This window comes from Erythranthe guttata, chromosome 1, assembly GCF_056151865.1.
Source record: "Erythranthe guttata isolate IM_541 chromosome 1, IM_541, whole genome shotgun sequence".
NCBI classification, from domain to species: Eukaryota; Viridiplantae; Streptophyta; class Magnoliopsida; order Lamiales; family Phrymaceae; genus Erythranthe; species Erythranthe guttata.
In genome coordinates this window covers 8,945,603-8,953,458 of record NC_142533.1, presented here as the reverse complement: position 1 = coordinate 8,953,458, position 7,856 = coordinate 8,945,603, and the positions used below count along the sequence as shown (strand labels likewise).

Below are 7,856 nucleotides of genomic sequence, written 5' to 3'. Positions count from 1 at the left end.
TACATTGCAAACTGTAAACCAGAAGAATAGAATCTTAACATCAAACTCAATTCTTCAAACAACAATCGAAGTTAACCCAACCTGCAAAAAAAATTGCCAACAACAAACAATGTGAATGTTCTACATACGGATGACACAATGCAAATTTTGGCTAGGATTTTGGATTTCTAAATTCGTTTGTATTTTGGCGAGGGGAGGGGGATGTTTGTTGTCCGCGTTTAACTCTTTCATCAAGAAATTATCTCATAGTGTGAACAATTCCATTTTTTTTTTCTTCTCTATAACATTTCTGAAACAAAAAAAAAAGAATTAAAAAGGGAATAAAATGAACATAATGTGAGAGAGAGAGAGAGAGAGAGAGAGAGAGAGAGAGAGAGAGAGAGGTAGGTGAGATTGGAGAGACATGGAGAATAATATATGCGGTTTGTATTCTTATTAATTGATGGCGTTCGTCTCTGTAATACTCATTATTTAATTTATTTATATTATTTTTTTTGGGTCAAATGACTTATGCCTATATACATCTAACAATTAAAATCTCCATCTGTATAAGTCCAGAATAAGGGATGTCTAGCTAATTTCCACTAATTGAATATATAAATAATGTTAGGATTGGAGTGTATTATTTCATTTATTAATTTTTAGCTGCAATAAGTTTAATTTGATGCGAACATTGTAATGAATAATTTATGAGTTTAGCCACGCGTATAGTCGCTTCAGCCTCCTTCAACCCTCTAAGTTTTCGGCATGAGCATGTATGGTCGCTTCAACCTCCTTTAAGGTTGCCGAGCTATTTTTCAGGTGCTCGTTTTGATCTCGCAGTTTTATGCAAATGTTGTTCATAACATCCACATATTTGCGTAGGCGGGCGACCTCAGGTGTGGTCTCAGTGCCTCTGAACGCAAAAGCGCGATTGGCCACGAAACCTGTTAACTGCCATGGAGAAAACTGTTGCATCAAAAACATAAATCCTAGAGTCGCCAAGGCACGAGAATATAAGACCACACACCTGACCCAAGGCCACAGTAGCATGTTTCAACGCCCTAGCTTTGGCAGAGCATTGCCAAAGCTCTCGATATTAGAAGGCACTAACAAAGAAAGAAGAGCACGAACCATAAGGCGTTCGGTGGGATCCAGGCTGCTGCAGGAGCACTTGGATGAGAGCTCCTGGAAGGAAGGGCTCGCGGCGGGACATTTTTCCCCGTCTTCAACCCAAGCCGAGCTGACCCTAGGTACGTCTCGAGACAGAAGATGCACTAAGGAAGTTAAGGGACAGGCCGCAAGAATAACGGATCGTCCGGCAGGGGCGACAGGCCATCCGAGGCGAGTCAAGGAGAGGGACGGAACTCTAGGAGACTCATTCGAACCAACCCTTCTCCTTAGCTTGTTAAAAAGACTCATCCGAAAATACAAAAAAAATTGCGTGAGTATGAGAAAAAAGAGCAATGTAGCTACTAGCTCAAAAACCAAATATTGGAATGCTATTCACAAATAAAAAATAAACATAACAAGAACAAACACATGCATGAATTGTTAAAATTGCAACACCAGCTTTTAGTTACAGGCTTGACCAAGTCTTTTGGAAATTTGTTGAGCTGTTAAGTTAGTAGAATTTGTTTGTTATTTTAGTTATCTATTTTAAGCATATTGTTTAGTCTTACCAAGTCATTAGTCATTAAAGTAGATGGACTTATTCTTCTTCTGTAAATCTATATAAGACAAATGTTTTCTCTGAATAAATAAATCCTTCAATAGCATAGTTATTCTATAGTGTGAGATTTTATTTTCCAGTATATTATTTCATTTTCCATATTTTTTGTTCAACAATCTGGTATCAGAGCTAGGTGGTGTGGGCATATAATTTTTATGGGAGTACTTTCGGTTAGAAAGATGAGTGATCTTCAGGTTGTTGGTGGAGTGAAAAAGCTCAAGAATCAAAATCTTGGTCTACATGTATAATGTCATACATGCAAGGTCAGGACTTGCGGGAGGTCGTCAATGGAAGCGAAGTCACACCACCATAGATAGAGGATGCAAATAGTGCGTTGTGAAAATGGAAAATAAAAGCGGGCAAATCCCTAGACAAAGAAGCATTGTCTGACTCAAATGATTTAGTTTCATCTCAAATCAAATTGAGTTTGGATGAAGCTGATCAAGAAACATGTGACGGTGATGAAGAAGGTACAACTCAAAATTCATGGCAAATTGGTGTATATCCACAATCAAGAGAACAAGGCGAAATTGTTAAATTTGAACATGAAGCACCTGCTGGACTGAGGAGATCTACAAGGGCGAGAAAATCAAATCCTAAATATACAAACGCTGCTATAGTAGAAGATATCGATGCAAAAGAAACAAAGACATTTGAGGAAGCATATCAAAACATGGATTGTAATACAACCATGAAAGAGGAAATTGCGGCGTTGGAAAAAAAATCAAACTTGGGAACTCGTGCCGAAGCCAAGAGACGTGAATCCTATTTCTTGTAAATGGGTTTAGAAAATAAAGCGCCGCACCGATGGATAAATTGAGAGACACAAATCTCGCCTGGTAGCTTGAGGGTTTTCTCAAGAATATGGATCAGACTATGACGAAACATTTAGTCCAGTTGCAAAGATCACAACCGTGAGACCGTTACTTGCCCTTGCAGCCACTAAGACTTGGAACTTGTGGCAAATGGATGTAAAAAATATATTTCTCCACAGGGAGTTAGATCAAGTGATTTACATGAATCAACCAATGGGTTTCCATAGTCAAACTCACCCTGAATTTGTGTGCAAGCTTCAAAAGGCACTCTATGGATTAAAGCAAGCACCGAGGGCTTGGTACAGTAAGATCGTTGAATTTCTTACTCTTAGTGGTTTCTATGTTGCACCTGCTGGTTCTGGTTTGTTTATCAAAATTAATGGACATAAGTTTGCAATTGTTCTAGTGTATATAGACGATCTAATCATAACAGGTGACTGTGAAGAAGAAATTCGTCGAACAGAGGAGAATTTATCGATTCGCTTTCAAATGAAAGAACTTGGAAAACTCAAGCATTTTCTTGGCCTTGAGATTGAACGTAGTAAAGAAGGAATATTTCTTTATCAGCGAAAGTATTCCAACGATCTGTTAAATAAATTTGGAATGCTTAATTGCAAGCCAATTTCATCGCCGATGGAGCCAAATGCAAAAATATGTGCTCATGAAGGAAAGGATTTAAAAGATTCAATTATGTACCGGCAATTAGTAGGTAGATTGATCTACTTAACTATATCGAGACCCGATATTTCTTATGCAGTCGGTGTGATGAGTCTATAGATGCAAAATCCAAAGAAGCCTCATTTGGAAGCGATCTGGCGAATTTTAAGATATGTGAAAAAGATGCTTGATTATGGAATTATGTATCGGAAAATTGTAGATGGTAAGCTAGTTGGCTATTGTGATGTTGATTTTGATGGTGATCTAGATACTCGGCGCTCAACTACAGGATACCTTTTTATGCTTGGGTCCGGAGCAATTTCTTAGTGCAGTAAAAGACAACCAACTATGACTTTATCAACTATGGAAGCGGAGTACAGAGTTGCATCTATGGCAGCTCAAGAGAGCATTTGGCTTATGCAATTGTTAAAGGACTTGCATCAAACAACAGAATATGCAATTCCTTTGTACTGCGACAATCAATCAGCAATACGTTTGACAGAAAATCCAGTCTTTCACGCAAGAACTAAACATGTTGAAGGCAGTATCAATATCATTTCATCAGTGAAAAAGTTTTGAAAGAAGAGATGGAGATGAGACATGTCAAGTCAAATGATCAAGTTGCAGATTTATTCACCAATGGACTAAGTGGCAGCAAACTTGAGAATTTTTATCATAGGAATGATGAATAAGATCGAAGTTGGTGTTGAGGGGGAATGTTAAAATTGCAACACCAGGTTTTAGTTAGAGGCTTGACCAAGTCTTTTTTGAAATTAGTTGAGCTGTTAAGTTAGTAGAATTTGTTTGTTATTTTGATTTCCTAATTTTAAGCATATTGTTTAGTCTTACCGAGTCTTTAGTCATTCAAGTAGGTGGACTTATTCTTATTCTATAAGTCTATATAAGACAAATGTTTTCTCTGAATAAATAAATCCTTCAATAGCATAGTTATTTTATAGTGTGAACTTTTATTTTATTTTCATTTGCCATTTTATTTGTTCAACAGGAAGTGCATCATTACGATAGCCCGCGACACTATGCATGGACAAATTAGAAGTAGCGACGCCAAAGCTTTGCATCATAAGAGGGGACCCAATCATACGATCGACACATAACATGTATTGCCAAAAGAAAAGATGTGTCGCGTCCACCTCAGATTTAAGGTTTCCGCTTACGGGGTTCTGAGCCGTGCTATCAGAGACAAGGACAGTTGGGAAAGGCCATAGGACCCGGGAGTGAACAAAGATGTACCTGCGCGACCAGCCCGAAGGACTCTTGGGCATGTCGCAGAATATTCTGTGATCAGTGTTGGAGTAGGTGACCAACAAGCCAACATGTGGCTGTGGTCTTTCGTATTTATTATTGTAATAAACGAACCTTTATTCGTATTAATGATAAAACACCTTGGCATTCTATATCTTTGTCCCTTTGTCACAAACATAGATATAGTCCTTACAGTTATTACAAGTACTAGTAATTGATCGTTAGGATCGTGAGATATTTACTTAAGTATTATAACTGTTAAATGTGTTCTTAGTCGAAGCGTTACGCCACCAATGAGGATATCGGCCTTTCCCATTAAGACTAGCACTTAGTGTATGTGTACTGCATCTCATCAGTAAACGGTATTGTGATATCGGCATGCATAAGTGGGTGCTCGTAAGTTGACGAGTTCACTGAACTCCCTCACCCTAGAAATCTCTAAGTGGTTCCCAATAATCGAGTAGAGATATCTATGGTATAGTTGTACACCATTAGTCCTTATGACCTAGACATCACCGTGACTTCACTAGAGGACCAGCTGTATCGTGACCTGTCCCTGAGTTCCACCGAGGACCATCCCAAGGGCCAGTGTTCGTGCAGTCCGAAATCTAGTGGGAGGTCTGTGCATTGTAGTCGGGGATTCGATCGCTAGAATAGTCTTGGATGTCCTGTGTGTTCTGAAAGTTTGTAATCATTCTAAGTCTCTGGCCAGAGCTGACTAAGTGATGATTAGAGAATTCGATTCTCTAAGTCATGCACGTGACGATTACAACACTTGGAACGATCGCACCGTCATCGAACATATAAAGAGGTCTAGATGAACCAATGCTTCTAGTTCGATCGGGACATATGTATCGAAGGTACCGTATTGTACGTTAACTATATCTGAAGGTTCTTGCAGGCACTTCATTTGTATCTAGCGAATCATGACGCGTAGTTGCTAGACGCCAATCTTGATTCGTTGGGTGATTAAGGTGAAACGAGCTTCATCTTAATCGTAACTATAAGGGACGAGTTTTGACCACAAAGGGTTGTGGGCCCACAGCTAGCTTACACCTGAACCATCGAGGGTCACACTGCTCGTGCACATGAGATCTTTGAATAAACGGTCAGAGATAAAACAGTTTATCTTTGCATGATTGGAAGTCAATATGATTGGATCCAACATTCGTAATTTGGAATTATGAATGAGAATAAGAAAAGGAAAAGAAAAGGCGAACGTGTTAGTGAACTTTCTAAATCGGGAAGTTTCCAAATTTAGAAAGTGCACTGAACTAGGGTTTCCACTTTTGGAAAGTTGGAAAATGAGAGTTGGCACTCGTAATGACGAGGATATTATAATGATTCCGAAAATGTAATTGTTGCAATTTTCCGATCATTGAATTGAGAGAGACGAGCAAGTAAAGGAACTAACGAGCTTAAGTTGTTGGGCCCGGTCCAACTTAAGCCCGTTAGGGTTTTATGCAAGGGACTATAAATACTTGATTTATAGGCCTTGCACAAACACACAAGACCTAACCCTAACCCTAGCCGTCCCCCTCTCTCTCTCTCGGCCTCTCTCTCCCGCGGCCACCACCGCCGTCAACGCCGCTGTTTCGCCGGAATCGGCCGTTCATTGGCCGATTGTTTTGGTAGTTTCTTTCCTTCTTTTTTTCTTCCGTTTTTCTAACTATTACGTGTCTAGTGCCACGTGTTTAGTAGATCGAAGTATACGAGGTGAAATCCGAGAGGAGGAAGATCGAAGATCGAAGAATCGAGGAGCAGCATACGAGCCGAAGCCGCACGCAACCCCACGCGCCGCCCGAAGACCGCGCGTGAGATACACGTGCCGCCGTGGCCGTCTCGCCGCTGCTGCCCCGGATTGTACGGATTGGTTTCCGTAGCAATCTCGACTTGCTTAGCGCTCCTACCTCACGCTTCAAGAGGTAAACACACGAATCCCATGTTTCGATTCGTTTACGTTTAAACTAAATATTCATGTTTGCTTTCGTATGATTTTATGTGATTATGTGTAATCGTTTTAATCGTTGCGAGCATGTTAGTTGGTTTAAACGCGAGCATGTTAATTGGTTTAAATTCAGTTAAACATTTTAGCATGTATGTTGTTTTTAATTTCGCCGGAAGCGCAAAGGTACGCAATTAATTGATTCAAATTTATCGGGCATGTGCTTATGTGCTTGTAAACCACAAATTTTTCAAGTCTGTAAAATATAATAAATACGAGACAAGAAAAATAGGGAACAAATAAATTTATTAATCAAACGAAAGCGGATTACAAATCTCCGTGATTCCCCTGATTCTTGTCTCCTATTCTAATTTTGATTCAAGGGCTTAAAAGCTTGTTCTTGAATCGAACGAATGATTTCCTATCACGAACATCTCGAATTTAAATATGTTATGAATTCGAGGAATCGAATATATATGATTTCCTATCACGAACACCACGAATTCAAATATATTATGAATTCGAGGCGGAGGCTCGAGACGTGAGCTTGAGAGCTCGATATGTGTCTGTGTGAGTCTCATTTTTAGATGCACCGAAGCCGTCTATTTATAGCCACGAGCTAGGGTTTCTTGACTTGTAGGACGGGCCGGTCATTTGTAAAGCCCAAATTTATTATGGACTTTGAATGAGACCCAATTTAATAATCGATTTATTGGATTATTAATTGGTGATTTATCTCAAAATTTCGATGTCTACAAATGCCCCCACTTCAAGGTTCGGCGAAGAACATGCCAAATATTTGTGAGGCGAGACTTGAAGTACTCGAATTTTCCTTCACTTGTTGGTTTCAAAACTCCTTTCCTCCATTTTTGGGTGTATGGAATTTTCATCACTTTTGAGGACTTACATTTCGCCTTTCTGAGTTTGAGGCTCAATTACAATTTCTTTTCCACATGAAGCCGCAAATCAGATGAGCAGAGATTTCTTGCAGCAACATCCTCAAATAAACGAGCCTCTCTTAGCACCGGTGAGTGCTTCGGGCTGTGATCGGTAGTTTGCCGGTGCAAATCTGGCCTTAGGGAGTTGTCAATGGGGTCTCTGGTGGAAGAGAATTAAGCTGCGACACTTCCAATGGCGTGGACGAGTGGAGGTTGGAACGACTCGAAAATGTGACAACACCGGCGAGGACTTTCGGCGGTGATTGTTCTTCCAGTCCGGCCGTGTTGAGCGATGGTGGTGAAATTGTTTTGCTGTGATTGGTGCTCTAATTGCCCAACATTCCGCCCGCTGATGATGCTTTAGGAGGAGGATCATTGATTGATTTCCTTTTCCTATTTTAGCGCATGCGTCAAAGATTTGGATTTTCCATTTTGTATATAGGAAAATTTCCTCTCCTTGAATTACGTTGCCCCCAAGTAAATAGAGGGTGATGTCGTTTCCTTTTCTTTTGTCATCCATATCCACG

At 39.9% G+C, this 7,856-nt stretch overlaps 1 pseudogene; it reads left to right on the top strand.

Annotated features, from left to right (window-relative positions):
* The first annotated feature begins 3,291 nt into the window (after positions 1–3,291).
* Positions 3,292–3,875, top strand: LOC148772795 (secreted RxLR effector protein 161 pseudogene; annotated as a pseudogene).
* The last annotated feature ends 3,981 nt before the right edge of the window (positions 3,876–7,856 follow it).